The following is a 26,798-nucleotide window of genomic DNA, read 5'->3' on the forward strand; positions in this document are numbered from 1 at the left end:
GACCAAGTCCTTCCCCTTGGTTGCAAGCCACTGAGTGGTGGGAGCGATGTGAAAGGGTTTAAATGCTCATGTGGAACCAGTCCTAAATGGGCTTAGCTTTCTCTGAACTGTGCTCAAATGCACTGGTCCAACGGAGGGCACTAGCGGCAGGTGGGCATTGTTGCTCCCTGGGCTTCCCGACAGCATGCACTGCTGCCAATCACTGAGAGGGGAAGGGGCAAGACGGTGGGGAATTCAGCACAGCATGGGAACAGCAGTAGGGGCATCAGGTTGGCTCCACTGCTGCGTCTTCACTGTGCCAAGCTCCCCGCAGCCTTGCCCCTTGCTCTCCCCTGCCCTTGGTAACACTGGGAAGCCAGGTGAGCTGCCCTGACCTTGCTGCTCCTCTGGAAACTACTGGTGGAGGGGCAACAACTGGGGGGAAGGCAGCTCCAGGCCCCTTTTTGGAGGAGGGGCAATAGCATTGCCTGCTGGAGCACCAGGATAACCAATGGTCTCTCCTTGCTCTGGCAGGTGCATGAAGTTGTAATGAGGCTTTTACGTTTTACTATTGTTTATGGCAGTTCAGTATACGAGAAGTCAGAGAATGAGGCCTGTGTCTTAGTATATTGGCTGATCCTAATTAACAGGGTGTTATGCTATGTACTGATGCGCTCTCTCTCTCTCTCTCTCTCTCTCTCTCTCTCTCTGTGTGTGTGTGTGTGTGTAATGAAACAACACTTGCCTGCATTTTGGACCCTCCTGTACATCAGACTCCACCCTTGAACCAAGCCCAAATGTATTCTTAATTATGTGCTAGTTATGGGTGGAAGGAAGGGAGTGAGGAAGTTAGGGATCAGGGGTGTCTTTTGCAATTGCTTCCTTGCTAGGCTACGGAGAACATTTAACAGTGCAAAAATGCAGTGCTATCTTTTCCCAGCTAACATGCGCCTGGTGTTACAGGCTATTTATTGTACCTTTATTCAAAAAGTATCCCTGCTGGGAGCTGTCTATGAACATTTGCTCGCTGCCAATTTCTCTGCCAGAAGCACGTAGATGGACCTTACGACTATTTCCTCAAGGTAACCTTGGCCACAAGATATTTATCAGCAAGGGTAATAAAAAGTAAAACAGAAAAGGGGAGGGAGAACAAACAGCCAGTTGTCTAACCCTCACAGTTTGTGCGTGTAAATTATCAGTTAATAACCAGGCTTGCCAAGCTAATCTAAACCAGTCTTCACCAACCTGGTGCCCTCCAGTATTGGACAACAACTTCCACCAGTGAGGCTGTATAGTCCAAAATGTCTGGAGGGCACCAAGTGCATAATGAAAGTAGCACGGCAGAAGACACATTTTAAAAGTTAGGTCTGTTATATATATATATATGCACACAAAATGGACCAACAGCTATTATGCTAACAAAGAGAAGACCAAGGATCATTTGAAAGCAAAATATCTAGGCTTGAATGTACATGTGGGAAGAAGGCTCAGTTGTTAAACTACTTCGGGAATTGTAGCTCGGAGGGGTCTCCTAACACCTCTCAGCATTCTTAATGAACTACAGTTCCCATAATTCTTTGGGGCAAGCCATGACAGTTAACGTGATATCATAGTGCTTTAAATGCATGGTGTGGATGCAGCCTGAGGTGAGCCAGGGCATTACTGCATCTGCACAGTCCTGACCTCACTGCCACCCAGCCTCACCCCTGCCCTATCCAGGTTAGCTAGTTATGGTGGGAGGGCAGCTCTGCGGTTCTGCCCCACCATGCTGACCACTGCTGCTTTAAAACAAAATGCACTGGTTTGAGGGTATCTTGATTACAATCTCTCTCTCCCCCTGCCCCCAGGATGTAAGCTTACCCCATGGCAGGAAGATCTATCCATCACATTTGTATTCCAGCCTGAGGCTGCATACCCACATGGAGCTATTTTGCTTGATCTTCACAACAACCTTCTGTGGTAGGTTAGACTGAGAGGTAGTAAGTGATTCGCCAAAGGCCACCCAGTGATCAGGATTTGAATCCAAGTCTGCCTACCCCAAGTCAAACACTCTTTCCTATGAGCTTGTTGATTCTTTCTAATTTGATTGCTTTTAGATCATAATGGGTGCAAGACATATTTATTTTCTCATTAATTGCAAAACCACATGGATCAGGTTCCATCTGTCCCTGAGTGGAATCTCCCCTCTCCCCACCCACTGCAATATACATACATATACATACACACTTATTTTCTCTGCTTTCAGAAACTCTTAGTGCATTAGCTTTTCCTTTGTCAGGGTTGTATCTCTGACAGCAAATTGTCAAGCAAACAAAACCTTCTTGCCAGCGCTGCAGCTCTTATCTCTTACAGTCAGTCTCACAGTCCAGACTGTAGCTGAAACTGACAGGAAAACTCTTGGCCCAAGCAAGCCAAATACTCTCAATTGTTATTATAATAATTATGTCACATGAATTTTGCAGCAGACCACAGATGTCTTAGCCATGCAGATCAGCCAGGCAACTGGGGAAAAGATGTTGCACAGACAAGTGCTCTTTCATTGCTGTTGCTGAAAGCCAAACTGGACCATGTGTATATTATTCTGTTTTGGACATGTGAGCGTGGGTAGCTTTTTAATTTGTTCTATCCATAGAGTTTCGGTAGGTGAGCAGCAATCTATTAATAACACATTTTTAATTACCAATTACCAATCAAAATGAAGCAAACAGATAAGCCTCAGCTATATACTCTACTGTAGATGAAACAGATGTGGGCTGTAACAAATGTTGCAATGTGTAGGGCTCCTGATTCTAGCCACCCAATATATGCCTTTCCATATATTGTACTCTATTCCATTCTGCACACCCTTCAGTTCTCATTGAAAGGCAAGCCTACCCAATTTGCATATTCTGAAACAAGATGTGGACTGAAACACGCCTATCCTTTGCAATTTGCATTTCTCCAGATTTTCCAATGAGGTTCCTCCTGCCACGCAATTTGTATAATATGCATATACTATGGGAAGTGTGCATTAAAAAATGCATATGCAAGTGAAAATAACAGTCTCAAATCTTCCATTCTTGGGCAAGGTGATTGAGCGAGTGGTTGCTGAACAACTCCAGGCACGCCTGGAAGAAGGGGACCATCTGGATCCCTTCCAGTCGGGATTCAGGCCTCATCATGGGACTGAAACTGCCTTGGTCGCACTGGTTGATGATCTCCGGCGGGCTAGGGACAAAGGTGAGAGCTGTTTCCTAGTTCTGCTGGATCTCTCAGCGGCTTTTGACACCATTGACCATAACATCCTTTTGGACTGTCTAGAGGGGCTGGGAGCTGGGGGCACTGTCATACAGTGGTTCCGCTCCTTCCTCCTGGGCCGTGTTCAGAAAGTGGTGGTGGGGGGATGAGTGTTCAGACCCCTGGGCTCTCACTTGTGGGGTGCCTCAGGGTTCTGTCCTCTCCCCCATGCTTTTCAACATCTACATGCAGCCGCTGGGAGAGATCATCCGGGGGGTTTGGGCTGGGTGTTCATCAGTATGCAGATGATACCCAGCTCTACCTCTCTTTCAAATCAGTACCAGTGAAGGCGGTGAAGGTCCTGTGTGAGTGTCTGGAGGCGGATGGAGGATGGATGGCGGTTAACAGATTGAGGTTGAATTCTGACAAGACAGAAGTATTGTTTTTGGGGGACAGGAGGCGGGTGGGTGTGGAGGACTTGCTGGTCCTGAATGGGGTAACTGTGCCCCTGAAGGACCAGGTGTGCAGCCTGGGAGTCATTCTGGACTCACAGCTGTCCATGGAGACGCAGGTCAATTCTGTCTCCAGGGCAGCTGTTTATCAGCTCCATCTGGTATGCAAGCTGAGACCCTACCTGCCTGCAGACTGTCTCGCCAGAGTAGTGCATGCTCTAGTTATCTCTCGCTTGGACTATTGCAATGCGTTCTATGAAGGTGACCTGGAAACTACAACTAATCCAGAATGCGGCAGCTAGACTGGTGACTGGGAGCGGCCGCCAAGACCATATAACACCGGTCTTGAAAGACCTACACTGGCTCCCAGTACGTTTCTGAGCACAATTCAAAGTGTTGGTGCTGACCTTCAAAGCCCTAAATTGCCTCGTTCCAATATACCTGAAGGAGTGTCTCCACCCCCATTGTTCTGCCCGGCCACTGAGGTCCAGCACCGAGGGCCTTCTGGCGGTTCCCGCACTGCGAGAAGCCAAGTTACAGGGAGCCAGGCAGAGGGCCTTCTCGGTAATGGCACCCGCCCTGTGGAACACCCTCCCACCAGATGTCAAAGAGAAAAATAACTACTAAACTTTTAGAATACATCTGAAGGCAGCCCTGTTTAGGGAAGCTTTTAATGTTTAATAGGTTATTGTATTTTAGTGTTTTGTTGGAAGCCGCCCAGAGTGGCTGGGGAAACCCATTCATAGAGAAATGAATTGAAGACTGGAAAAATGAGACACAGAGAGAAATGAAATTGACAGATTCGCCCATCTGCACCTGCACCTCAATAGTCAGTCAGTATTCCACACCCACTGAGCATGCTCAGTCCTCTCTGGTCTACTTTGGGTGGTGCAATTATCTCCTCTAGCAAACATGTGGAATGCAGCCATTAATATTTCTCACGCTGTACAGCCTCCTTTTTTAATGTAAGTCACAATAGGTTTCTGTGTGTCACAAGCTATAATAATAATAATAATAATAATAATAATAATAATAATAATACAATGTGATTTTATCCTTTCTACCTGCAACTGTTTTATTGATTGCTTGTTTTTTGAGATTGCTTATATATTATATTTTGAGCACTGCTTTAGGGAAAAGACAGGGTATACATTCCCTAAATAAACAGAAATGTTGGGCTCAAGCTATCGGAAACTTTCTTGGTAATAAAGAAGCACCCTACATTTTGTTACGAAAGCAGGAGGCTAATGCTGATATTGCTGGCACATATGCTCCCACCCCTGCCAAAGACTGTGTGTCAATTTAAGCTTCCAAGCAGTCATCAAGGGCAGTCCCAGGTAGAGGTATAACACTGACAGGCTGACTGCATGCATATTTATGGCCGCTGCTCCCTCAGGTGCAGCACAGCAGCTCCCATTTAAGCTAATAGGGCCAGCACAAGAATAATGGCAGGTAGGTAGACAAATTAATAAAGGAGATTTAGCACTGCAGGCTCTTAGTGGGTGGGCAGCATTTTCATTTAAAAATAAATATAATATTATTTAGAAAGCACACAGCCCCACAGCCTGCAGGGCGAGGCAGAATAATTCCATTATAAAAACATTAGAAACATTTGAAGTGTAGAATACCAAAGAAACGAGGAACAAAGGGAATCCAAGTCCAGGAGAAGGCCGAAGTGGATGCCAGTAAGAGAGGAAACCTCTTACAAAGAACATTCAGGCTATTTTATTAAAAATCAGCATGAATGGTTTTTTCTTTTAAGAGAGAGAGAATAGACTTTGTGTGCATTCATGACAGGCTATTTTGTTGGAAATTCAAGTTTTCATCATGCTTAAAAGAAAGAAATAACCCACGTAGGTGAACTGTGGTCCCGGAATGATGGGATGCTGAAGTCTTGATTAGGACTGGGCCTCTGAAGCACATTAAGCCTCTCAAGAGGTCAGCCTTCGAGGTTAATTGCAAAATGCTACATATTCCACAAGGATGCAGTTGTTTGGCACTGGTAAACATGTGCCAAATGTTCAGTCCCTTCTCAAAAATGCACTAAAGGGATGAAGTACACTGTTCCTGCTCACGTCAGTTTTAGGAATCACAGGGACCTCATTTAGGCTTTATACTTGTCAAGTAGCTTATGGACCTAGGTGAACCAGGGTTGTGTTTTTGCATGAAACACAATTGGCTGCAATTGGTACTTTGGATTACAGTAAGCAATATTCTCAAATACCAGATGCTATAATAAGAACCAGCTATCGATTTAAATTAGCTGAACTTTAAAAGAAGTGTTATAACGCATACGGAATCAGGGATCATTTTTGATCATGTTCTCACGTGGAAGGCAAGTTGGCCTAACATTACGTCTTCTTAAACAATGAGCTGGAAACCAGTTATACGCTCAGCTGACTATGGACGATTATAGGGGCTGTTTACCAAGTGGTGACTAACCATAGTGTCAAGGCAAGCCCAATACATTTTGCTGCCCGTGTTGAAGGGCAATGCCCTTCCCATTGCACAAAAGAAGTCAAAGCTATTTTCAACACGGGTGATCTGCAGTATCCTTAAGGAAGCGAGCTGTCCTTGTATCACCTCCCTGCCACCCACTCTACCAACCATCTGCCACCTGCTTAATGGTAGGGCCGGCCCCGCATAATTTTATGCTAATTGTGCACAATATCTGAAATAAGAACAGCCTACTGCATCAGGCGAATGGCCCATACAGTCCAGCATCCTGTTCTCACAGTGGCCAACCAACCAGCCCGCAGAAGGTGAACACCAGAGCACCTTCTCCTCCCATGGTTTCCAGCAATTGGTATTCGAAAGCATTGCTGCCTCCAACTGTGGAGGCAGAACATGGCATCATGGCTAGTAAAAAAGGTAAAGGTAAAGGACCCTGGATGGTTAAGTCCAGTCAAAGGTGACTATGGGGTTGCGGCACTCATCTCACTTTCAGGTCGTAACGTAATGTGTTACCAACTACCCTTACAGCTTAAGTACCTTACAGACCACTTCTTGTACCATCCTCCCTGCCTCCTAATATCTGGTGCAGATACTTTTCTTGGTGTCCCACTAAGATGGGGGCTTGGCTGATAGGGACAAGGACCTTTTCCAATGGTTGTGTTCTTTGCCCTGAAATGCTTGATTGACAGCCCTCTTCTCCTGCTGTGTCTCACTGGATGGTAAAAACATTTTTTTATTCCAGCAGACCTCTGTTTTAATGAGCAGATAATTTCCTATCTTATGCCTTTGCTTCATCTGTTGAACCTCTCTTCACTTATACTATTGTTATCTTAGCATGATGGTCATTGTATTTTATAATTGGTTTTAACTGTTGTAAACCCTCCTGGGTGGCATGTAAGCATTGGAAGGGCAGGACAGAAATCCGTATCTCAAGCAATCAATCATACAAACAAACAAACAAACAAACAAACAAACATATAAATAAATAAAGTTGGTTGGCAAGAAACTGATGCACCGTATTTTTCGCTCTATAAGACGCACCAGACCACAAGACGCACCTAGTTTTTGGAGGAGGAAAACAAGAAAAAAATATTCTGAATCTCAGAAGCCAGAACAGCAAGAGGGATCGCTACGCAGTGAAAGCAGCAATCCCTCTTGCTGTTCTGGCTTCTGGGATAGCTGTGCAGCCTGCATTCACTCCATAAGATGCACACACATTTCCCCTTCCTTTTTAGGAGGGAAAAAGTGAGTCTTATAGAGCAAAAAATACAGTAAATGGGAAAGCATGAGAATGTGTGTCTGGATGTGGGCATCTGACTCTCCAGCAATTTGCAGAACAGTACATTTTAGCATCACACACAGTCATCATGATTGCACATTCAGTGTATTTTTCTATATATCAAATCTATAAAGTCAACATCTGATCCGGATGTACGATTTAGCATCTAGGCAAATAATGGCTTTCGTAGTATACCATGCTTATCTTTAAGGCAGAAAATGATAGCAGTTTCATAAACAGACATCCCCCCCCACTTCCTTAACTGCTTCACTCCCTGCTAAAAGCCAGGTCAAAAGTGGCCCTTTAATATGTAAAATCCAAGCCTGAGTGTAAAATGTAGAGCCATCCACTGACTGTAATACAATGTGTCATAAGAAGTAAGTAGCCTTCTGGTTTGAAGGAAGGCTGATAGGCAGTACAAGGCTATTTTACACATGTCAGAGGTAATAAATCTATAAGTTGCCTGCAGGCCTTAGATCCTGATAGAAACACATTACGTGATGTTAAATGTCTCTGTGTTTTTAATGCTATTGACTCTTTTCAAGAAGGTCTTTGCTATCAAGCTAGAAGAATTCCTGTTTATGCTGGTTTGTGTTCTAGCTTTATTATGCACAGAATGATTGCATTAATCAGTTTTCAATTAGGAACAGCTAAAGGGGATAGATCGTCATACCAGCTTTGCTTATGACTCTTCAATTTTAAAAGATCATCCTCAGGAGGAGGAGGAGAGGGTAGAGAGAGTTTTTAATTGACTCCCCCAGCTCCTGAATAGAATGCATATGTCATTTCTTAGGATATGTACAAGTCTGTACCACTTGCCTGATAATAAATGTTGGAAATGTAAAGAGACTGAAGGCACATTTTTTCACCTTTGGTGGACGTGCCCAAGGATTAAGACATTCTGGGAGATGATTTATAATGAAATGAAAAAGGTATTTAAATATACCTTTCTGAAGAAACCAGAGGCCTTTCTCCTGGGCATGGTCGGCGAACTGGTGCCAAAAAAGGATAGAACTTTTTTTATGTATCCCACAACAGCAGCAAGAATACTCATCGCGAAATATTGGAAGACACAAGATCTACCCACCCGGGAAGAATGGCAGATGAAGGTGATGGACTACATGGAACTGGCGGAAATGACTGGCAGAATCCGAGACCAGGGAGAAGAGTTGGTGGAAGAAGATTGGAAGAAATTTAAAGCTTATTTACAGAAACATTGTAAAATTAAGGAATGTTAGAAGGATGTTGGAATGAAATAATGTGGTTTTAGCAGAAATGCTATAAAGGATTAAGAAAAAATAGATTGCTAAATGGTGAAGGAGGGAAAGTAAATTTACATTATATTAAGATAAAATAGAGGACAAAAATTGGAAAAGATGGAAAGGACTTGCTGAAATAGTTAACTGAACTAGAATACAAAAAAGGGAGGTGTGAGGAGGTCAAGGAAATAAGCAAATGAAAGATAAGTTATGGGAAGATTCTTTGTGTTCCTTTTTGTTTTTCCTTCTTTCTCTTTTTTCTTTTTTATTATTGTGATGTGATGTTTTGTATCTTTTTAATATGCTGTTTTTTAATTTTTTCTTTTTGTAACCCTTTAAAATTAATAAATATTATTTTAAAAAAAGGATATGTGCAAGTCTGCATTCATCAGGCTGCAGCTCAGTGGTGGAATATCTGGCTTGAATGCCAAATTGCCCAGAATTCAATCCCTGGCTGGGAAGGATTCCTGCCTGAAACCTTGGGAGAGCTCCCACCAGTCAGGGTAGACAATCCTGAGCTACATGGACCAATGGTCTGACTGGGTATACGGCTGTTTCCTATGGTTCCTAATGATAATGGTATGGCCTGATCCCGTAAGCCACCATGCTGTGTTAAGACTGGGCACTATGGCTGTTGTGCCTGGGAAGTGCCACGAACTCTGTGATATTGCCCTGAATAGGTAAGCCAACTCAATGAATCACAGGGGCACAAGAGTATACTTTGTGCTGTTAATCCCCATCAGTGGGCTGGTTTAGGCTAGTAGGTATAGTGGGGAGCTAGGAGGAAGGAGCTCTCCTTGGAAGCTTAACATTCCTGGAATCTTAGCACCTTGTGTAAGGTAAACTGAACTTACGTGTATGTCTGGTTAACCAGGAAGTGGGTAGGAACTGAGTTCATGTACACATTGCATTATTTGCTATATTTGTATTCTGACTGCAGGGCTCTGTCCTTTGAGTTTTGGATAATAAATTCACCAGTTGTTCTCTTGCCTTGGGACTGAAGCACCCAGCACTTGGAACTTTTAGACTGGCTGACTACAAAATTGCAAGCCATATTGTCTATTTTTCCTCTCTACAGACTCAGAAGGATTATTGCATTGTTTGTGTGTTAAACAAATGACCTATGTGTTTAGCTCTTTGTGGGCAATTGCCGCATTGGCTTGAATAATTATGGTTCCAATGAAAGAATTCTTTTCACCTTAAATACTGGCAAGTTTTATTCCACCCAAGCCTCAAAGGACCCCCAGAGGAAGGGATCACACTGTTGCATGGCAACATTGGCCTACCATCTCCCATATCGAGCCCTTTGTTTACCGCAATTGTCATCTGAGACTATTATTCTCCTTATCTTAACGGGAAGATGCCATGGGTTATTACTGTGGTGTTGAAAGTGCAGGGTATAAATGCAAGAAATTAACTTAAGCACAAAAACCCTTGTAGTAAGGTGCAGCAAACTGGGGGTTGCAGTGACTCCATTATGCAAGACTCCATTAAGCCAGCACAGAACTAGGCTGGTGTGTGGCAGAGGACAGCTTTGCTATGCAGCACAGCTAGGGATGGGGAAGACATTTGATGCATTTAGCATTTAAAGGAGAATCTACCTCCTCTGTACTTTCCAAAACAATATGCAACGCAGAACACAGGCAACCTTCAAAATTAGCACTTCTCCAGATTTTGAAATGACATTTTCCAGTGTGGCATAGTGGTTAGAGGGACGGACTAGGACCTGGGAGACCACAGTTCAAATTCCCACCCAGCCATGAAGCTGACCTTGGGCCAGTCACTGGTTCTCAGCCTAACCTACCCCACAGGGTTGTTGTAGGATTAAATGAGGAGGGGGAGAACCATGTCTGCCATCTTGAGCTCCTTGGAGAAAAAGGTGGGCTATAAATGCAATCAGTAATATGTGGTTTGAAGAAACAACAACAACCCAAAAAGCCACACACTAAGGTAATGTGGGTATAGAAATACATACTTAGTGAAAATTGCATTACAATGTATTATATTGGGGGAAACACACTTTGCAAAAATGTGGATTGTAAATAGTAGCATATTAGGAGAATTCCACACTAAAACTCTTATGAATTTTCATGAGGACTTAAAACACACACACACACACACACACACACACACACACACACCGCAAACTGATACAGAAATGTGGAGAACTTAAGGATGGGAAACAGAGAAACAAAAATTGACTGATTCTCCCATCCTTGAAAAAGTTATTCCAACACCACAGAACTACCATTGCTGATGCAATGACATCAAACCAATAAATTGAATTTCTCCCACATCCCTAACTTGTGGTGGTAAAATTTATTTGATACCTGCACATCCTTGACTCACCATTACCTGCTGCATTTGTCACAACAAAATCCTCCTCCTACCAAGAATGGGAGCTGAGGGCTCCACTATAGCTCAATATGTGAGATTAACCACCACACCCTGAAACAGGTGTGTTTATGGCCCAAGACCATGTTAAGCTGGTGCAGCAATGAACTGTTCCCTCTGCAGGTCAGTCCCAAGATGGTAGCCTGCCACACAACCATCTCCTCTTGTTTGGGTTTCTGCTGATGTGTTTCCTTTCTGTCCCATTGCTGAATCAAGTCTGTGCAGTGAATAACAAATACAGCTTCTTTTTCTATTACAGCCTTCCCAGGCATTAGCCCTCACACTCTCAGTGTTATCTTTATCAGATCTTTAGCATATGGTCTAGTGGGCTTTGTGGCTGGCTAGCTATTTGTATGTGTACTTTTGCATTAGTTTCTAAGAAACGAATGCTATACAGTGGTACCTCAGGTTAAGTACTTAATTCATTCCGGAGGTCCGTTCTTAACCTGAAACTGTTCTTAACCTGAAGCATCACTTTAGCTAATAGGGCCTCCTGCTGCCGCCGGAGCACGATTTCTGTTCTCATCCTGAAGCAAAGTTCTTAACCCGAGGTACTATTTCTGGGTTAGCGGAGTCTGTAACCTGAAGCGTATATAACCCGAGATACCACTGTATTTCGCCTTCCCACTTAGTCATTTTGAAAATCTGCACCTTCTTCCAAAGCCCACAAATTATGCATTGCCAAAAAATAAGGTTTGCATAGAAATCACATATATTAATTTTTGTGTGCAGAGGCACGTTTTTAAATAATTACTATCATTTACACAGGACTTCAAACACAATACATCTTATAACTGTGGAAAAAAACTTGTCTTCTTTCTGCATGGTGGGCAACTTCAAGGCCCTTGCTGTTTCTGAATTTACATTGATATTTTCAGTATTAATTTCTAATATTGCTGGTTGTTTTCCTAATTGCACAGCATAAATGTGCATATGCTATGATTTAAAATGCAGCAACAATAATAAATGTTTGATTAGAAATCATTTCTATTCCAATTTTAAAAATTCACAACAAGAGCTCTCTTAACATCTAAACCGGGATGACCTTTAGGAGGAAATTACTTGCTATGTTTAACTCAGAACCCACCCACCCACCTACCTCCCTCCCAGTCTCCCATTAAATACAAATTCCTCTGTGGCCATGTTGGAGCCTTTTCTATGAAACCAGCACACATTGCAGATTGGTCATGCCTTTCGAGAGTGTTTTAGGCTCGCTTTTTTGGGGGGGGCACCACTTTTTCACTCAGAGGAAAAAAAGACAAGAGGAATGTGTGCTGTGATGCTGAACTTTGAAAAACAACCTGACCTTTACAGCTGAGTTGGTGCTCTTTCCCTTGCTTGGTTCCCCCCTGCACACCTGAGTGGAGCTAAGAAGCAAAAAATATTGGAATTCAGAAGGCCAAGGAGTGGGTCTTCTAAAGATAATGGGAGTGGAATGAAACACAGATGGTAAGAGAACCACATCTTATTTCATCTCTAATAAATAAGAGTTAATGGAAAGGTTTATACTACTGGGACAGAGCAACCCTATGCCCAAATTACACTAGGGCAGGAGACATGCCACTGCAATGCTGGTAGCAGGACTGCTGTATCCAGTACATGCTCACCCTGGGGAGGGAGGGAAGGAGAAAATATAAGAAGGGGTGGAAAAATGCAGACCCCTCCCTCAGTGTCCTTGGAAACTAGGCCACATACCCAGTAGCATCTAAGCCACATACCCAGTAGGATCTAAGCCACATACCCAGTAGGATCTAAGCCACATACCCAGTAGCATCTAAGCCACATACCCAGTAGCATCTAAGCCACATACCCAGTAGCATCTAAGCCACATACCCAGTAGGATCTAGCTTCATGGCACTGGCATCACCATCACTTATTGCAATGATGCAGGGTGGGTGCAGGGCAGCACTAATAATAATAATAATAATAATAATAATAATAATAATAATAATAATAATAATAATAATACTTTATTATTTATACCCCATCCATCTGGCTGGGTTTCCCCAGCCACTCTGGGCGGCTTCCAACAAAAAATTAAAATTACATTAAAACATCGGTCATTAAAAACTTCCCTAAACAGGGCTGCCTTCAGATGTCTTCTAAACGTCAGATAGTTGTTTATTTCTTACTATTCAAAAAGAAACAAAACTATACAAAACAAAACATACAACCATACAATTAAAAGATACAAAACTATACAACAAGGTTGGGGTAGTGCAGGAGCACTGGTGAAAACACCAGATTGGCTCCATCCAATCTGGTCAAAGGCCTGGAAACGATGCCTTATGAGGAACGGCTAAGGGAGCTGGGCATGTTTAGCCTGGAGAAGAGGAGGTTAAGGGGTGCTATGATAGCCATGTTCAAATATATAAAAGGATGTCACATAGAGGAGGGAGAAAGGTTGTTTTCTGCTGCTCCAGAGAAGCGGACACGGAGCAATGGATCTGGGGATTGTGGTTCACCCCAGGGGCACCAAAAAAGCCTTTGCACTGCCATGGTGCCCAAGATGATGACACCTTTAAGGCAAGGAAAATGGCTGCTTGAGGCTCTCAGGCTGTGATTGAATGCCTAATGAAGAAGACATATTTTTAAAAATATCTGAAGGAGGCAAATAAGATTTTTTGGGTTTTTTGTTTTTTTTAATACCAACGTTGTTTTGAATTTGCAAATTCCTCTGCCACTCAACTCCAGTGGGGGACTTAGGGAGTGTGCATCTAGTAGGATGTCTAAAGAGCAGCAAATTGATCTTCCCCATGCCCACCTCTGGTGCTGAAAGTCTCTTAGGGATCAATGTGATGCAACACTTGCTGGAGTGACAACAGATAAAATGCATTTGGGACACACTTTGGATAATTTTTATGGGAAAGTCTATCTTTCCCCAGGCACTCAAGGGGAAAGCAGACTCAGTGCAGTGGGTTAGTTAACAGCATGACTCCAAACTCATCTAATTAAAGGTCTGTCTAGAACTCTAAGCACGGAAGAGAAAATACATATAAATGGCAATGATATATTGGAGAGCTGTGGAACACAACAATGTTTTCAGAGGGCATACTATAGTTCGGGGAGAGTAGTTGCCAATCCCAATCGGCTATTTGTTCAGACTTTTCCCTGACCTATCCCAGGTGTTCAGAGCAGGTTACAATATATCTCATTTTATCCTCACAGCACCTGTGCGAGGAAGATTTGACAAACAAGCAAAGAGATGTTGGCTCCCCAGAGCCACCCATTTACCTGGATGGGTAAACAAGGATTGGTACTTCAGTCTATGTTCATCCCAAGAGCTCTGAGAGATAGAAGCGGGGCGGGGGGAGAGAGACCCCTTGGCAGTTCTTTGCATAGATGTGCAAAGAAAGGTATCTTGCAGAAGGGATGCAACTGTGTGAAAATAAGGTTTCTTTTGAATATTGAAGGGACTGGACAGCTAAGGAGTCAAGAAGGTACACAGAGCAAAAAATAACACACACCAATAGAAAATAACACACACCAGTTGCCAGGGGAGGGTGTTGGGGGCTAAGAGAGTACATTGCCAGTACAAGACCTGGTTACTAAGTAAGGTAAAGGGGACCCCTGACCATTAGGTCCAGTCGTGGCTGACTCTGGGGTTACGGCGCTCATCTCGCTTTAATGGCCGAGGGAGCCGGCGTACAGCTTCCGGGTCAGATGGCCAGCATGATTAAGCCGCTTCTAGCAAACCAGAGCAGCACACGGAAACGCCGTTTACCTTCCCGCCAGAGCGGTACCTATTTATCTACTTGCACTTTGACGTGCTTTCGAACTGCTAGGTTGGCAGGAGCAAGGACCAAGCAACGGGAGCTCACCCTGTCATGGGAATTGAAACTGCTGACCTTCTGATCGGCAAGTCCTAGGCTCTGTGGTTTAACCCACAGCGCCACCCACTAAGTATCTCCCCATAAATTACCCTATCCAAACTCGGGGAACATGTGGCTGAAACTGGAGGGCAGTTTTTGCATAGCGCTAAATAGCTCAGCTTCTCCCTGATCTTTCTTTTACTACAACATATAGAACCAAAATATCTGAGCCAGCCCTGTCTGGCAACTTCCGCGCTCTTTCCCTTTTTTCATGCTTTATGTTTCCACACACATTTGTGCATGCAGAGTAACTGAATGATTCCTAACATAACAAGAGTCATAACATATCCGTAGCTTGGCTAACACTTGGAAGAGTTAGCAAGTTATGACTAAGCAATTTGGCTGGTCAACAAAGACCAGAAATAAAAGTGATGCATTTTTGTTTTGTTTTTGATAGTATGTTTCTCTGTCTCACTTCCAGTTCAGAAGCAAAGCCTGTAGGTGTATCATGTCTAAGATGGATTTTATTTAATTTCCTCCCACCCCCAACACTCCTTTTTTAAATACAGATTTATTATACATTAAACATTTGGAAGCCAAACTTGATTTTGCTTTTAATTTAACTTGGCATTTTTCATCTTTACTGAAGCCAATGTTCGTTCTGCTAGCTGAGGTTTAAAATTAGCATACTGCTACTGATTTAAAATGTTGATTCCTTATTCTTGGAGAAATTTAACTTCTGTTTATACAACTTGCTCCCCATGTACATTCTGTTTCCAATCTGCCATTTGTTAAACCATCTGGACTGGCATTTGGGCCCATTTTGGTAGCATCCCCTTCTTTAGGAAATGTATGAGGTGCATGTACAGTGATGAAATTGACTGTCACGGCTTGGTGTAGCAATTGCACAGAATTTAAAGCTAAAGTGAGAATCACTGATAACCAGGGTTCATGCTGGTGCCTAGCAAAGAGTTCCTGCACCACTTGATCACATATTTATAGCCAGACACATGGAAATACCTGGCCAAGGCGAGAACCTGTAACAGGTGTGAAAATGGTACATCATTTAACATAAGGCCAATCAGGACTGGCTCAAGAAACTTTGCTGACTGAGGTGGAACAGCAAAGGATGGCTCCTGCTCCCCAAAATGCAATAATGTATAGAGTAAAAATGCAATAATGAATAGAAATCAATTTGTTGCCCTTTCTTGTCACCCTAAATAAGCTGCCTGTGGCAGCTTTCTCATTCTGCCCAATAGTAGGGCCTGCCCGGTTTCCAACCACAGCACAACCTTCTCTCCTCATACCCTAACAAGGAAAACAATGATCGAATTGTAGACAGGTATATGGAAATTTGGCTGTATGTCAACTCCCAAATTATAGACCTTGGACATTTTCTGGGGCCTTCCACTTCCTGCCTTTAAATAATGAAGTTTCTAAATGGAAAGATGAAAGGTGGTGGACCTTTTAATTTGTCTACATCTTTAATTAGGGTATGTACTATTGAAGCAGCTAATACAATTATTTCCACTAAATGAAAGTCAGGACACTGGTGGGAAGTGCTGGATTTCATGGATATTTTCATTCCCAGTTGTTCTGATCTCCTTTAATATTCTCTTGAAGTAATTCTCACTCCTATGCATATTCACGCCATTACTTTTAATCTTGGGCCATTCATTTGCCTTGACATAAAAGGTAATTTGAAAACCCCCTTAACAAAGAGTGTGTTCTTTCCATTTATCTCATAATTCGCTGAGGATAAAGGCAACTTTCTAACAGATCAAATTGTGAAGAACCTTCTGCTGGATATATTATAAATAGATCATAGCAAAGAGGTTAATCTTTTATCAGCTGAAAAACTGACAGACTAGTGCTTTGCTGTTTTCCTTCAAGCTGGTTTAACAAATTTCCTTAATTCAAACCTAGAGGAGCTGTTAAAAATGGTTCAAACAGATCCCTTATGCTACCTGCAAATGAGTATTTCCTTGGAGTAATTCTTTCTAAATCTTTCTGTAAATAAAGAAAACTGACTGACCCCACCAGAAAGCCAATTTACATATTGTGCAGAACAGAGCAGACTGACAACCAAACTAGATATATCAGACCTATGAATGTTTCTATGATGTGTTTGTTGTTAAAAGCTGCTATTGGGTGGGGGGGGGAGAGAACTGGGTCATGAGCACAAGGTATGTGTGGGGAGGAGCCCCTGCAGCCCCTTTTCACACAGCCCCCTGGACATCTGTTAGGGGTGGGCAAGTCAATTGTCAATTTTGGTTTCTCTGCTTCTCATTTTTCCAGTCTTAAATTCGGTTCTCCACATTTACAAGTCAGTTTGTGATAATTCATCCATATTTTAGTGTGACGATTTCCAAATATACATTTTTCTATGCAATTTCCCCAATATAATACATTTTTGTATGTAATTTCCACCAATCTATTCATTTTATGCACACTTTACCCTAGCACATGCAGCTTTATACCCATTACTTGGTTGGAGAACTGCATTGAAAAGTGTGAATTAGTGATTAACATTTAAATGTGAACTGAAACAAATTTCTCCCTTCTTATCTGTTATGTTAGCCAAGGAGTTGAAAACTTGTGCACAAGGTCTCCTCTGCTCTATGCCATGGTCCCAATCCAAATCCCCTCACAGCTATTTTTAGCAGGGGGCTGGGCCTTGAAAGATAAGGGAGATAAAGTCATGCATCTGCAAAATCACTTGGCCCTTGTTGTTGTTGTTTAGTCATGTCCAACTCTTCGTGACCCCATGGACCAGAGCACGCCAGGCACTCCTGTCTTCCACTGCCTCCCGCAGCTTGGTCAGACTCATGTTTGTAGCTTCGAGAACACTGTCCAACCATCTCGTCCTCTGTCGTCCCCTTCTTCTTGTGCCCTCAATCTTTCCCAACTTCAGGGTCTTTTCCAGGGAGTCTTCTCTTCTCATGAGGTGGCCAAAGTATTGGAGCCTCAGCTTCACGATCTGTCCTTCCAGTGAGTACTCAGGGCTAATTTCCTTCAGAATGGATGCGTTTGATCTTCTTGCAGTCCATGGGACTCTCAAGAGTCTCCTCCAGCACCATAATTCAAAAGCATCAATTATTTGGCGATCAGCCTTCTTTATGGTCCAGCTCTCACTTCTCACTTGGCCCTGAGGTGGCAGAATTCTTGGCCGGTTCCACTTCAGACTATAAAAGTATGTGTGTGCTTGTATTTTTGAAAGTTTCTCCACATTATATAAAAATTATGCTTGCATGCAGTAGCAAATCAAAGAGAAAAGTTCCAGATTCATGAGCCTACTACAGATTTTTGGTTTGCCGTTTTCACATGGAGGAGCATTCAAACATATGGCACATACTTCACGTCCCACCCGTTCCAAACCATTGATACCTCATCCTGAGAAAAATATGTAAATTGGTTCTAAGAGTATGTAAAACCGTTGAGCATAATTGAGAAAGAGAACCCAGCTTCCTGAAATATATTAAAAAAGGGGGTGGAATACACTGATGACTCTGATGCTGCCTCTTCCTTACACTGATTAGCAAATCAGTTTCTGACTGGAGATAATTTATAAGATCCTTCAACATTTCATATGATGTGCTGGGAGGGGAAGAGGTCACATCTTTCCTGGAGTAAATCTCAGTTGGCAGTTACAGAATGTTCAAGCTTGTGAAAAGGCCAATTAAGGCATTATTGGCTGATGGGCCTCAGCACTTTGGATGGCTTTTAAAGGGCCTTGGAAAATTAGCTCTGCCGTCGTCGTTCAATGCACATGGGTTTTCTTCAGGGAGGTCCACAAATGGATCCTCTTTCTGAAAAACTCTGCTTCCATGATTGAAACTGCAAAGCCCTGGGTTATTTTCCTAATTATGAGTTCAGGGAACTGATCTGTCTGCAATAACTGCAACCCATCCTTCACGCAATGCTTCACTCTTGTTAACATGGTGTGTAAAACAATTGAAGTGGGCAAGAATTCACATGATTAAGGAACATAGGAAACTGTCTTATAGCAAGTCAGAACATTGGCCCATCCAGCTCTACACAGATTGGCACTAGTTATCCAGGATTTCAGACAAGGTTCTCTTTCAGCACTTCTTGGAAATGATGAGGATTGAACCCGAGACCTTCTGTGTGCAAAGCAGATGCTCTACCACGAAGCTACAGCCCTCCCCCAAAGCACACTTAGATTTGTGTTGAGATGTGGCCAAATTGTTTGATCATCTGGGTTATTTCAGGAACAGTCTCTCTCTCTCTCTCTCTCTCTTCTCACATGCTTGCACGCACAGATGAACAAAGCAGATGCTGTCAGTGGACTCTTTGGGCCAGTGATGCCTACACATCACTCGGTCCTCAATCCTTGATTTCTCATCAAGGTGAACTGCCTCTGTTGAGTACAGTTAGGTGTTTTTTGTTTCAAAAAAGAATTGTTGTGCTCACCTCATACAAATCACTATTCAGGAAGCTTGGTTGTGCCGAGTCAGACATTGTTTCCATGAGTTTTGTGTATTTTAGCCAGATGTGAAAAGTATTGTGTCTGAAAGGTGGCCGAAGCACACACCTGTGATGTCTGACCTGCAGCGACCCTTTCATATGTAGAAGTCATCCCTTGATGCAGCAGTGCTCATTATGTCTCTCTTGGACTAATATTTGTGCATCTACGTTACACACCAACCCTGAAATTAAAGGAAATGTGAGTGTGCCTAGGTGAATCGCAAAGGCCATAACCCAACAATGAGATGCAGTCCTGTGCATGTTTGCATGGAGGTACGTCCCACTGGCTTCAATGGGGCATACATGGAAGCACAGGACTGCAGCCGGAGTTAAGAAAGCTTAAGCCCTCTGATTCTGATGGATTTAAACATAGGGAGCTGCTTTATATCAAGTCAGAACAATGGCTCATATAACTCAAAATTATGTACATTGACAGGCAGCAGATCTCCAGGGTTTTAGGCAGAGGTCCCTCCCAGCCCTACCTGAAGATGCTGGAGAGTGAAACTGGGACCTTCTGCATGCAATCCAGATGCTCTTCCACTGAGCTAAGCACACCTAACTTTGCGTTGTAATGTGGCCTATTTGCTCATTTGGATTATTTCATGAGCAATCTCTCATGTCTGTATGCAAAGGCAGAACACCTATATTTGTGTGTATATATACTGAGAGAGGAATACTTACTGGTAACATGCACATATACACATATATGTGTACATATAATGTATATTTGTGGTGCATAATTATAGCCCGAGACCCCCAGGTATAGGGCGGTTTGGAATTCAATAAATAATAATAAATTCTAATAATTTTACTTATGAAATCATCTTGTCCACGATTTCCATTAAGAAATTTGATATATATATATTTAAAAACCCCAATTCATCAGAGTGTTACAAGAAACCAAAATGGCCAGAGTGCAATTGGTGAAGATTAAACAATGCAAGCAAACAAACCAAGCAAAACCCCAACCACACTCTGCATTTTAATACATCCAGGATACAAAAGGAGAAACAAAAGCAGATTCTGAAAGGTATTCAGCATTGTTTTCTTCAAAGCCTCTACAGGCTGGACTTCCTAATGCAGAAATTACTTCTATGCTTCTTAGGTCATAAGAAGGAAAAACGCTTTTTCTTTGTCTAGTTGGGCTCTCTGCCTAGTTAGAGAATTGGAGCCAGTCACTTTCATTTCTCTCCATTGTTCAGCCAGTGAATGAAAAGAATTCAGTACCTGAATATAAAAATACTGTAAACCCTTTGGAACAGGGAAAGCCAAGCTGGTGCCCAATGGATGTGGCTTGTCTGCAACTCCCATCAGCCCTTTCTAGCATGACCATGGATCAGAGATGGGCACTGCAATCCAGCAACATCTAGAGGGCTCCACAATGGCTTCCCCTGCTTCACAGTGATATGGATGTTGCCCTGTTTTTAAAAGCATAACCCATTCAAATATATCTATATCCCAACTCTAGTCATTTCATGGGTTTTGAATGGGGGGTCGGAGGGAAGCTAACCAGTTTCTACTGAAAGTTAAGCCCTAAGGCCACCTGCTGAATTAATAGTGAGGTCGGTGAGATCTGAATAGGGGATGTTCATAACTGATGTTCACTATACAACACTAGTTCTTAAAGGACTATAATTTAATGCTTCAAGGGCTGAGACCAGCAGTCCTTCAGATTTGAAATGGACACAGTTAAAATGTGATAGCGGATGAGACCAGGTGTGTTCACCCTCCTGACAGTGTGCGGAACAAATGGCATTGTTATTATATGGTGAAGGATGAGGTTGTGGTTGAACAGAGCAAGTCCATCCTTCATTTTGCAAGGTGTGGGCTACAGGGAATACGACAGATTGCGTCAGCCTGCAGTGTACAGCTGGCAGCCCCCGTCTTCTCATTCAGCTATCAATATAAATAATGAGAGATTAAAAGTAGGGTGATACTCTATTATTGAACAATCTGCAGTTGCTGAAAGTGTGTGGAAACTCTGACGTGGCAGAAATGTAGGCAGAATGGGAGGGGAGATCATCCCTAACATTTGACAGGGCAAATTTTTTTCATGCAAATCGCTCAAATAGCCTCTTCACATTTTCAAGTCCCATTGTTTTCAATACACCATTCTCTCCCATTTAAATCAGCAGGTGGCCTAAAAGCAGCTAACTTTGGCCGGGTTGCTGTCAAAGTCTTTAGTACTAGTCCAAGAGGGGAGAATGTGGTTGCACTCAAGACCCACTTGTGGGCTTCCCATCAACACCTGTCTGGCCACTGTGAGAACGGAATGCAAGATTAGGTGGGTCTTTGGCCTGATTCAGAATTGGTCTTCATATGTTCTTCTATTGGTACATTAAACAGTGGTTTGCAACAACATCCCTCAATCTGGTGCCCTACAGATATGGTTAGATTCCCATCAGCCCCAGCCAGCATGGCGAATGGTCAGAGAGATGAGCTGTAGTCCAATGACATCCCAAGGGTCATAGGTTCTCCATCTTTGCAGTGTAGGGACCCCAAAGAACTACAAATGTTTATAATGGTTCAAGAAGCTAGAAATCTTTGTTTTTCACAATTAGCAAGGTTATGTACTTTCACACTTGAGCACATCATTTAAAGGAGTTGTAAAATGGGGATTCAACAGGAAAGGTTCATGGGTCATTGGCACACAATATATTTTGTTTTCTAGTGTTTCCTCCCCCTCTCAAACAGAAATGTGCAAGAAATACTTTGTGGCATATGGTTCCTGTAATCCTCATAAATTCAAAATTACCCCAATTATGAAACATGGACATCATTAAAAAGAAATGACCGTGCAATTATCTTCCGAATGCCACTGTCACTGTGCTGACAATTTAATTAAAGCTACTGTGCCTTAAGTTATAATTAGCTTCTACCAATACAGGAGAAGCAGACTTTGAAATTCTCAAGTGGCACTAATCAAAACATATCTGTGTATTGTTACATAGGGGTTGAACTGATTAACACATTTTATCAATCCTAAAGATATGACAATTGTCCTCTTTAACAAGAGTCTTCATAGCAGCTTTATTTGTAAAGTAACAAAAAATCAAACTTCCACGATAAAAACAGAACATGGCCCCAATAAATTACAGGGAATATTAAAACTTGTTTAATCGTCCCCTCTGTTTAGCTGTGATAATTTGTGTTTGCTGATGTTTTAAGAATTCCTATTTTTAGTTTAAATAATTTAATTTATTAAATTATTTATCTTGTACTAGAGATGTTGGAGAATTCCAACAAAATGGGAGCAGAAATTGGCAAAGCTCATTCATTCCATGTCTGGAATGGAAAACAATCCAGTGAATAGGATTGAGTAGTTGTTGCTGCTGCTGTTAGCTTCCAAGTGCTATGTCCCCCTGCCCCACTTTGCATTGCATTTCCTTTGCAATGAAATGAATGAGGCAAAATAATGTAATTTGGGCAATATATATGTACTGTAATTAATTACGGAAGTTATGTGATTTTGACAAAGTGGACAGTGAAACAAACAACATAGCTTTTGGCAGAAGATGAACAACAGTGGAATGGAAACAGCGCTGCTTGTGATGAATACAGGGCAGAACAGAAAACGTTGCCTTCTTACATCCCTGTGTTATATATCCCACAGTGGTATCGGTAGCAATGAAGGACAGGCTATAAAACAAGGTTCTAGATGAACATACCTAGGACAAATGGGTATTCTTTGGAGCAGGGCTAGGGAAACCCTGGCCCTCTAAATGTAGCTGCACACCAACTGCCATTAATCATCATGAGCAGCATGGCAAATGGTTCACAACTCCCACCCTGCCCGACCAAGAAGGTCTGAAGAACCATAGATCCCCCATTCCTGCTTTAGAGAATTCTTGCCACCACTACCTTTGCTACCACTGTTTTCTCCCACCTCCTGCCCCAAGGGAGTCTGGGAAGCCTTGTGGTGGTAGTGGGAAGAAGAGTTTGGATTTGATATCCTGCTTTATCACTACCCGAAGGAGTCTCAAAGCGGCTAACATTCTCCTTTCCCTTCCTCCCCCACAACAAACACTCTGTGAGGTGAGTGGGGCTGAGAGACTTCAAAGAAGCGTGACTAGCCTAAGGTCACCCAGCAGCTGCATGTGGAGGAGCGGAGACGCAAACCCGGTTCTCCAGATTACGAATCTACCGCTCTTAACCACTACACCACACTATACCACACTGGCTCTCCACAGGGAAGGGGAGAAAGCTGCAAGGGCTATGGTGGGGCTGATGGCTTGGGCTGATGGCTTGGGCTGATGGCTTGGGCTGAGCAGGACTCTCCTCCTTAGGCTAAAACCTCTCTCAAACCATTACTTTGAGGGTGAGAGGGAAAAGAGAGCGAAATAGAGTGGAGCCAGTACAGTCAGCAGCACTGGAGAGAAATTAGGAAGGGAGTGGAGAAGGAGACAAAGGGGGAGAGCAGACAAATCAGAGTGATCTTCTGTAGAATGGGACTTCCTGCATTGTTTAATGTCTAGAAATGAACTCTTGTCTAAACTTTTCATGGTAATAATTGGAGCTGCCTATGTATTGTGATTCTGGACAACTGCAGAAAAATGCAGGCTGTGGTATCCCCACACTCATGCTTTTAAAAAAACAAAACAAAACAAAACAAAACAAAACAAAGTTTCTAGACCCTATGATTGTGAGAATATGCTTGAGAGTGTGTAGTAATTCCTCATGACTCTAGGGTTGCAAAGTACTTTTTGCTGTAGTTTGTGGGCAAGGATTCATAGCCCTGCATATATTTTTGTCCCTCTGTTGATCTGCAGAAGCACAGAACTAATGCAACAGAGTAATTAAATTTTGTTTGCATGCTGTAATGTACGTGAGTCACAAATTTAATATTTTATGGGTGCAGAATGTAGGTTACCATGGCATAGATTCCCCCTCCCATCCCCTGTCCTGACAACGATCCAGTCCTTTCCTGTCCCACTGCAGTTAAGAGCAGCAAGTGTAATGGGATGATTAGCTGCTTGTGCGTAAAATCGTGCTCCCTCAGAGTTTGTGCGGCTCCACAAACCTCTGTGTGTGACAGAGCTCCTCAAACATGTCTGCTCTAGTCACTCGTAGAGTCTGACAGTGGCTGTCTGCGGAAGCGCTTCCAGCAAAGAAGCTCCTTAACGGAAACGCGTCTCCTGGACTCACGGCGTGACAGTTTCCGGCGAGGTGTGGGTCTCCCTATGGGAGACTCAGATACCTCCCCACTGTTCTCGCTGGAAGCGTCTCTGAGCCCTCCCTCCTGCTCGCATTCCCTCAGAGATCCACTCCTCCCCCTGCTGGTTCCTGCTTCAGCTGTTGAGTCTCTTTCTTCCTCCCTGAGCCCCTCCACCACCTGATGCTCCGATGGCAGTTCCCTGACATCCACCTCCCCTCCAGGGCCCCCCTCACCCCCTCCCATTTCCTCTCCTCTGGGAGGTGAAGGGTTAAAACCCCGAAAAGAATCTTCTTCATCTTCAGACGTCTCGAACAATTCCCTCCATCGATCGCCGTCCTGGCTCGCTGAATCCTCCTCCTCTTCGGAATCTGTGAACCCCTCCAACTCCTCTTCTTCGTCGGTGGTGGCAAAGTATTCCCTCCGGAACCTCGCTACAGGCTGAGGTTTACGTGGGAACCTCTGATGAAAAGTTTCTATTAAAACTTCGTCATTGACATCCTCTGCCCTAACCCAGGTGTTTTCCGACTCCGGTTCCCCTTCCCACATTACCAAATACTCTACTTGATCTCCCTTCCACCTGGAATCAAGGATCTCCGCTACATGGTAGCTGTGTTCCTTCTCCTCCATTGCTGGCCCCCTAGTGACCCTCCCTTCTCTGTCCCCTTTATACGGTGACAGCAACGACCTGTGGAAAACTGGGTGCAGCTTCATGTGGTTCGGTAACCGGAGTCTGAAAGCCACTGGGTTGACCTGCTGCATGACTTCAAATGGGCCCAGCCTTTTGGGTCTTAACTTCTTACAACCCCCTTTGAATGGCAACCCTTGGGTTGACAGCCACACCTGGTCCCCCACCCTAATGCTTTCACCTTCCCTTCTGTTTTTGTCTGCCTGCCTCTTATATTCCTCCTTAGCCCTGTTTAAGTTGAGTTGGAGCTGGCGATGGATCGCTTCCATTTCTTCAACGAACTGTTCTGCAGCTGGAACGCTCCAGTTCTCCCCTTCCCCCCCTGGGAAGGCTCTGGGATGGCACCCGTGATTAGCCAAAAAGGGGCTCATTCCCGTGGACACGTTCTCTGCATTGTTGTAGGCAAATTCTGCCAACGCCAGCTTCTCCACCCAATCATTCTCTCTGTCATTCACATAACACCTCAAATATTGCTGGAGAACACCATTAGCTCTTTCCGCCTGCCCGTTGGTTTCTGGATGACGGGCCGTTGAGAAATTAACCTCTACATGCAGTAAGCTCATGAGCTTCCTCCAGAACCTGGAAGTAAATTGTTTCCCTCGGTCTGAAACCACCCTCAAGGGGGCGCCATGCAACCTAAACACATTTTCTACAAACAATTTAGCTGTTTCTTCTGCTGTGACCGCATGTGAGCAGGCTATAAAGTGGGCCATTTTAGTTAACAGGTCTACCACAACCATGATGGCTGTTTTGCCTCTAGACCTTGGCAGATCAGTCATGAAATCTATTGCCACTGCTTCCCATGGTCTTTCAGGTGTGGGTAGTGGTTCTAATAAACCTGCCGGTGCCCGCCTCTCCCCCTTGGCTCGTTGGCATTGGTCACACCCTCTCACATACTCCCGCACATCTTCCCTGACCTTGGGCCACCAAAATTCCCTGGTAACCAGCCACATGGTTTTGTGTTGCCCAAAATGCCCTGCTGTGGGGCTATCGTGCAGTTGCTTGAGTACCTTCTCCCTCAATTCCCCTTCGGGTATATATAACGCTCCCTTGTAGTACAATGCCCCGTTTCTCTCCTCAAACCCCCCGGGTTTGTCTCCCTCCCTCCTGAGACCCCTGAGTTTGTCCTGGGCGTATTCATCATGCACCGTTCCCTCTACCAATTCCCTTTGCCCCACCAATGCCGCCCCACACACCCAGCGGTCCTCTGGAATGACATGGGTCTCTTCGGGTGCTCCCTCCCCCTCCAAATATTCAGGTTTGCGTGAGAGAGCGTCCGCCCTAACGTTCTCTGGGCCTGGCACGTAACAAATCTCAAAGTTAAATTTGGAGAACTCCTGGGCCCATCTCAACTGCCGTTGGTTGAGCACTCGCGCAGTTCTCCAATACTCTAGATTCTTATGGTCCGTGCACACTTGCACCTTATGTTGTGCACCAATTAGCAGGTGCCTCCATTTCCGGAAAGCCTCATGAATAGCAAGAAGTTCCCGGTCGTACACCGTGTAGTTCCTCTCGGATTTGTTCAGCTTTCGCGAAAAGAAGGCACACGGTCGCCACTCTGACTCCTCCTTCCCCGGCTGCAGAAGAAGCACCGCCCCTATGGCTCTGTCAGATGCGTCTGTGTC

At 43.7% G+C, this 26,798-nt stretch overlaps 1 protein-coding gene across 3 annotated transcripts in view; it reads right to left on the reverse strand.

Moving 5' to 3' along the window:
- The window catches only part of TMEM108 (transmembrane protein 108), a 193,006-nt gene that overhangs the window by 30,247 nt on the left and 135,961 nt on the right, over positions 1-26,798 (reverse strand). The window contains exons 1-2 of one of the 3 annotated variants that reach the window (XM_081164752.1): positions 12,340-12,396; positions 11,842-11,887 (exon numbers count right to left, since the gene is read on the reverse strand). The exons of 1 other annotated variant lie outside the window; for it this stretch is intronic. The gene's annotated coding sequence lies outside the window, so the exon portion shown is untranslated. Of the gene's footprint in view, positions 1-11,841; positions 11,888-12,339; positions 12,431-26,798 lie in introns of those variants that run through there. One more of the 3 variants, XM_081164753.1, reaches the window with a different exon arrangement.

The sequence above is a fragment of the Podarcis bocagei genome, assembly GCF_964188305.1.
Source record: "Podarcis bocagei genome assembly, chromosome: 12".
NCBI lineage: Eukaryota > Metazoa > Chordata > Lepidosauria > Squamata > Lacertidae > Podarcis > Podarcis bocagei.